Genomic DNA, 6,464 nt, shown 5'->3' on the forward strand with positions numbered 1-6,464 from the left:
TTTGAAGTAAAAAGTGCATGGAATAGTTTCTCAGCATCACAGCATCACCTGGATAAGATATTTTCTTTTTTATGCAATATTATGGAGATGAAATAAGGAAATTCTAGAAGCCTCTGTGATATGGACTTTAAAGGACAGGTTATGATCAAAAACAACATAAAAGTTTTTTACTTTATTATCTGAGATACATTAACAGAAATCTTATCCCAGGTAGGGCCACTTAATACTGTATATGAAGGAGATAAGTATTGATTTTCTGACTCTGTCTATTTCATTTAAGATTTTGACCAGCAATACAACAACAGTCTTAAGACCAGTAATATACTTGTTATACACTGGTACTTAATGTTCTTGGATATGCAGTAACCTTCTTATATCAATAAGTTATCTGTCTGGAGTTCAGTCTTAACCGCACAAGCCACAAAAGTCTTGTAAGCTGGTGTCTGAGCGTTTTGTGTTCTTGTTCTGTGGCTGAATCCCAGATAGAACGCTCAATAATGTGTGCGCTTTACTTAAGTCCTGAGGGCTTTCTTCTAATATGGGCCTTTCAATATTTTATTGCAAAAAGTAGCTCTCTGCTCCGCAGATAAGCACCCCATTTCCTCTAGTAGGCTGTGGTGTTTCACCCTCTTACATTACAACAAAAATCAATAATTGGTCAGGACAGGAGACTAAACCACACCGATTAATCTTATTATTAGTGTTATTTTTGGGATAGACGTTGCATAACCATTCAATAAAAACAAAGTACTGGGTTAAAAAATACCAAGGTTATGGAATAAAAGCTGGAATTCTAAAGCTGTGACATGGTTTGATAAAGCAAGACACCAGTTCTCTCCACTTTGTTGCTCTCTATATATTATATTGATTTCCTTCCCACTGTTTTTATAAAAGGGTATAATAATAAAGTGATTTTCTGTACCAGCTAGCAGTATAAAACATATACAAAGATCAGGCACAACAAAATACCTAAAAATTATTAAATCCCAAAACACCTGCAAAATCCTCCACTTTTGTTTGCTCTCCTGGTCAAGATGAGTGTAAGGCATTGAGGTGGATTTAACTTTTATTGCAATAGCAGAAAAAAGGCTGCAGTTTTTCAGTAGTGAGGATCAGGAGGCTTTCATTCCTCCCTTGCTGTGTGGTCATACTATGGGTCTCTCCTTTGTTGTAAAGTTAAGTTGGTTTTAACTTCCATCCATCCATTATCTGACACGCTTGTCCCAAGTGAGGTCGCGAGGGGTCCTGGTGCCTATCTCCAGCAGTCAATGGGCGAGAGGTGAGGTACACCCTGGACAGGTCGCCAGTCCATCGCAGGGCTGGTTTTAACTTGTGTATAGCTATTAAATCTGCCAGCAACTCTTTAAAAAGTGCCACAAATGTGTGATTTTAGGTCAAAACAGACATTCTGGAAGGACTGTAGTGACAAAGTAGGAAAAAGACTTCAATGGGTATAAATATTTATGAAGGCCACTACTTGAGCATTGCCTCAAAGGGGAGGGCAAAAAAACAAAACTAAAGAAAACAAGTCAAAGTCAAGTCAAAATTAGATCAGCAAGCAACATCCTACCTGAAATAATTATTAAATCACTTTATTTTTAGAAGGCAGTAAAAAACGACTTCCATGTTACAACATGGGCCCAGGGTTTGCAGGCAGAAAATCACTTGAATGAAAATAATTAACTTTCGATCAGTGACTTAACCAGCCTTGGTTATTCAAGTGTGACAAAAAGTCAACCTTACAAAAAAAAACATGGTGAGTACACGGTTGACCTTCATTATCAGAAAGATTTTGAGTACACAAGGTAAATGGCTGAGAAGGACTGAAATAACGATTCAAGGATAAGACAGAAAATTGATAGCATGTCTAGTTTTTGTGTTCAACATTGCTAGCAAACCATGCAGGGTTTCTAACCTCTGAAGTGTGAGTGTTCAAACAGAGCTTTGAAACAGTCACACCTCTGAAATGGACTTTGTTTGAAATTCAGCATACATTTCCTACCATGTACTGACAGTCATACGTGTTGTGGAGAGAGTGTTCTTTTTATTTCGAACCAGTTGGTTGGGTTTATTTTGTTTGAACTTTCCAACATTTCTGTCAAACTATTATTAGTATTTAAAACTAGAACACACAAAAAACAACACAGGATTTCCTCATTATATTTATAGTCTATTCAAGAAGATGTTTGTTGCTTTTCGATAGGGGCCAAGTGTACAGTTAGGTTACATCAGTTGCAATTTAGGTCAGAAGTTTACAAACATTCACCATCGTTGTAACGGTTTAAATATGTTTTGGCTTTAAAAATCTATTACAGCCTTTTGTTCTTAATGTGAACATGATGTTACAAAGAACAATTTCAATGATTCTGATTAACAAGAACTGGATGCATAGCTGTACCATCCTTCCATCCATCCATCCATCCATCCATCCATCCATCCATCCATCCATCCATCCATCCATCCATCCATCCATCCATCCATCCATCCATCCGGTTTTTCTAATCTGACCTTGGATCATGAAAACCAGATATCCCATTGCTTGATGTGAAGCCAGACTGAATATATTTTGTCTGTACATGGAGTCCTGGTCCTTCTCTCAGTGGGAAGTGCAGTTAAAACCTCCTAAAGTCGGGTTCCCAGGAGGTTTCTTGATCCACCTTAGGTGTTTCAGTACAGTATTAACCATTGGTATCAAAAGTACACACATTTGTTACTCAAGTAGAGGTATAGATACTGCAGTTTAAAAACACTTTGGTAAAAGTTGAAGTATCAACGTGACCTCTTTACTCAAGTAAAAGTGAAAAAGTATGTGCTCAGAAAAACTACTTTAAGTATAAAAGTATAAAGAAACCAGCCAGATGCCACTATATGAATTGAAAGCTCAAGTTTTCGACTATTTCAAAAAAATTCTTTGAGATAGGGCCGAGGATGAGGGAGGTCTTGTTGGTCTCCGTCTATCCGACCTTTCAGACATTTCGACATCTTTTTCTGAATCCAACATAGTAGCATGGCATAGACAATTCACGTCTACAGTTTGAAGAACACCTGTTTGCTTCTGATGATTTCCTTTAGCTAACCAATGTTTGCGTTATATCACTCATCCAATTACACTAGTTTTCACTAGATGTGGATATCGCAGGGGAGTGGGCTGCCATTCGTTTGACTGGGAAGGACGATTTTGAATGGCTGCTTCTGCAGCAAAATGAAAAGTCAAGTGGAACACATTCATGCATTACCAAAGAAAATATTTAAAAGATTAAATGACCTAAAAATCTGAATCAAAGGCTGGAATAAAAATGTAGAAAAGTCTACGTATAATGTAATAGAATATCTGGGGTTAAGCCACAATCGACCAAATCTGGCTCATCAATGAGATTTATCTGGCAATCAAGAGTCAAAAAAGGTAAATCATGTCATAAAGTAGGGGGATATGTAATTTTGAAGTACTGAATGCAAAGTTCATAAAATAAAATTCATAATACCAGAGCAATGTGGTGTTTGAAAATGAGATGAATAAATCCAAAAGTGTGTTTATATAGCTGCAACCCTTTTATTAAGTTTACTTTATGAGCGCCTGATATAAAAATGGGTTTGACTCCTTTACTTTAGAAGAGGAAAAATATTTGGGAATGGGTAACATTGGAATGACCCAATCCTTAACCGTATGGCAAACCTACGGACCATAAAAGAGGAACCCAGTCTGTTCCAAAGTAAACCAAAAGCATGTCAAGAATACCATAACTGATTTAATAACGGACACAAATCTCCAAGTAAGGAAGGAACATCAATCTAAATATTAGTAGGGAAAATGTATATTTTCACAGTTTGTTATATGCTGTTAAAGACAAAACTGTACCCTTAAACCAAGTTGCATACCTGTGTTTTTTTTCCTTTCATTGCATTCAGAACTACTTATTTCCACACCTTAACTGAATTGTTTAGCAGGTAAAAATAACATTTTTGAGCATTTATTATTAATATGCTGCTCTCAGGTTCAAAATTGCTTTGATTTTATGTGGCTCACAAAGTAAAGGCTTTGACCCACCGTGGCTCAGTGGAACAGTTTTATAGATGTTGGTATGGCTGAGTTAACCGACACTGATATGTCAAATAGTCTACAACAAACACACAAACTTTGTGGAGGGAACGTAATATGAAATCTGACTTTTTCACAACCATAATGTCCTTGAAATTTCTCATAGCAAAACAAATGCTTTTAGTTTTCAATCCGGTTTCCTGGTAGCTGTAACCTTTTGAGAAGCTAAGCTCCAAATGGAAAAGCAATAACATTTTCACACAACTGAAATGAAAATGAAAACAGAAAAAAAAACAGCTTGCACTTCCATTGGGCCAGGTTTAAGTTGCTACAAATAAGAAAAACCTAAAAAATTTTGATTAAAAATAAAGAAGGAAAATATATTTTTGTTTGACTTCAATATCTAAATTGCTGGCTTAACATTTGGTTTTGCCTGCAGAGAATCCCTGGTTTAACCAAAAAAAGGCCACAAAACTCTCACTGAAACAACTTATATTGATGGAATAACTATTATTGAGAGATGTTGTCAATTATAGTATTTTTTCCCCCATCTTTCTCCTTTTTCTTTCCCCCTGAAGTTGGAAACCAAACACCTTCATATTAATAAAGTAGAGCCTATAGGCAGAAATTCAACTGAATAAACTTATTACTCACCTTCATCTTCCTCCGATACAAGCTAACAAACTTTGAACCACACCACCATAAAAGCCCAATCAGCATCCAGAGTTCATCTTAAAAGGTTTCCAATCACTCTCCGTCTGCTCCAGAAGCGCAGTCAGTGGTTGCGCTATATCCGACTTGAATTCTGATGGCTAGTTTCAACCCACCTCCAGCCCCTCCAGCATCGTAGCTAAAGCTTCATCCGAGTTTCATTCCTCCCGGACTCTTACTGCGTTACCTGTCTCATTTCAACCAGTCCTGCAGAATACCGCCATGTTGCCTGGTTCTGCCAGAGGTTTCTTCCCAATGTGGATTTTTTTTTCCTCTCCACTGTCGCTTCATGCTTGCTCATCCTGGACTGGTTCTTGGAACCTGTGTTAACCAAGCTGTACTTCCATCTTCCAGGTCCCTGAGTGAGCCTCTAGTATCAGCTATTTACAGCTCAAGCATACCGTCTCGGCAACCACTGACTGACCAACTTCATCTATCTCCACTGCACCACCAGTTTCAAGCCAAGGGGGAAACATCTCTGTTCTTTACTCCTGTTCATGCATATCAAACAACATTCAGTGCTATGTTTCCTGCTGAGGTCTGAGCGCCAAAAACTAAAGTAATTGTATCAATAAAATTCTTCTAATTGTCTTTTCATTCCATGTGAGTTTTTCAGATTGAACTGTCTGAACTCTGATACTCAAAGAAAAAATGTGTTATATTTAAGTCTAAAACTGTAATTAACTGTGATTATTTTTTTTCCTTTTTCCTTTATTTCCAAATCAAAGACAAAAAAAAAGTAAATTAAAGATTCTGTCTTTAATTTATAATTCGAGCTCATTATTTTTTATTTGTGTTTGAAATTAAAGTGGATGCCTGTATGACTCCATACTGTATGTTTTTTATGATTATAACTGAAGGATCCGGAAAAACAACTCTAATATCAGATGATGAAATAGCTTGAGCCAAGCATTCACTTTGTCCTTTGTAATAAATTTTTATTCAATTGACGGTGTTAATTGATTGAATGGTCAATAAATCAAATTTAGGATAGTTTAAGATTATTGTCTACTTCTTTTTTGTCTACTGGTTAAGCAATAAATCAAAACTGTAAAATATATTTTATATTTTAAGTAAAAGAAAAGTAAAAGTAAAAAATATTTTATATTTTAAGACGTGCATACCTATGTCAGAGGCAGTGACACGCAGCAGAACATAGCGGTGAGAAGATTAAATGCAAAAACATCGCCATCCTATATGTTGCTGGAGTCTCTGAGAAACTCAAGAGGATTTTCTCCAAACACAAAATCCCAGTACATCTCAAACCTAACCAGACCCTTAGACAGAGGCTAGTGCATAATAAAGATAAAACCCCCAGACCAAATATGAGCTGAGTAGTGTATGCAGTTCAATGCAGTGAGGAATGCACTCATCTTTATATTGGAGAAACCAAACAACCTCTCCACAGGCACATGACCAAACACAGAGGAGCAAACTCCTCCGGACAAGACCCTGTGGTACATCTACACCTTATGGACAAAGGACATTCTTTTCTCTTGTAACCTTTTTCTTGCGCTATACTGTAACTTGCTATGTTATTACCATCTTATTACATGTCTACTGATGTACTGTAAAAGAAAGCATACCATAGCTGTATCCTCGGTACTAATCTACTAAAATTGTTTAACATTTTCATTTTTGTCTTTGATGCTTTTAATTTAGTTTGGTTATTTTAAGTTTTTTTATATCGGTCAGTCATCAAATTTAAACAGTTGTG

The sequence above is a fragment of the Cyprinodon variegatus genome, unplaced genomic scaffold, assembly GCF_000732505.1.
Source record: "Cyprinodon variegatus isolate N-32 unplaced genomic scaffold, C_variegatus-1.0 Scaffold267, whole genome shotgun sequence".
Taxonomy (NCBI): domain Eukaryota; kingdom Metazoa; phylum Chordata; class Actinopteri; order Cyprinodontiformes; family Cyprinodontidae; genus Cyprinodon; species Cyprinodon variegatus.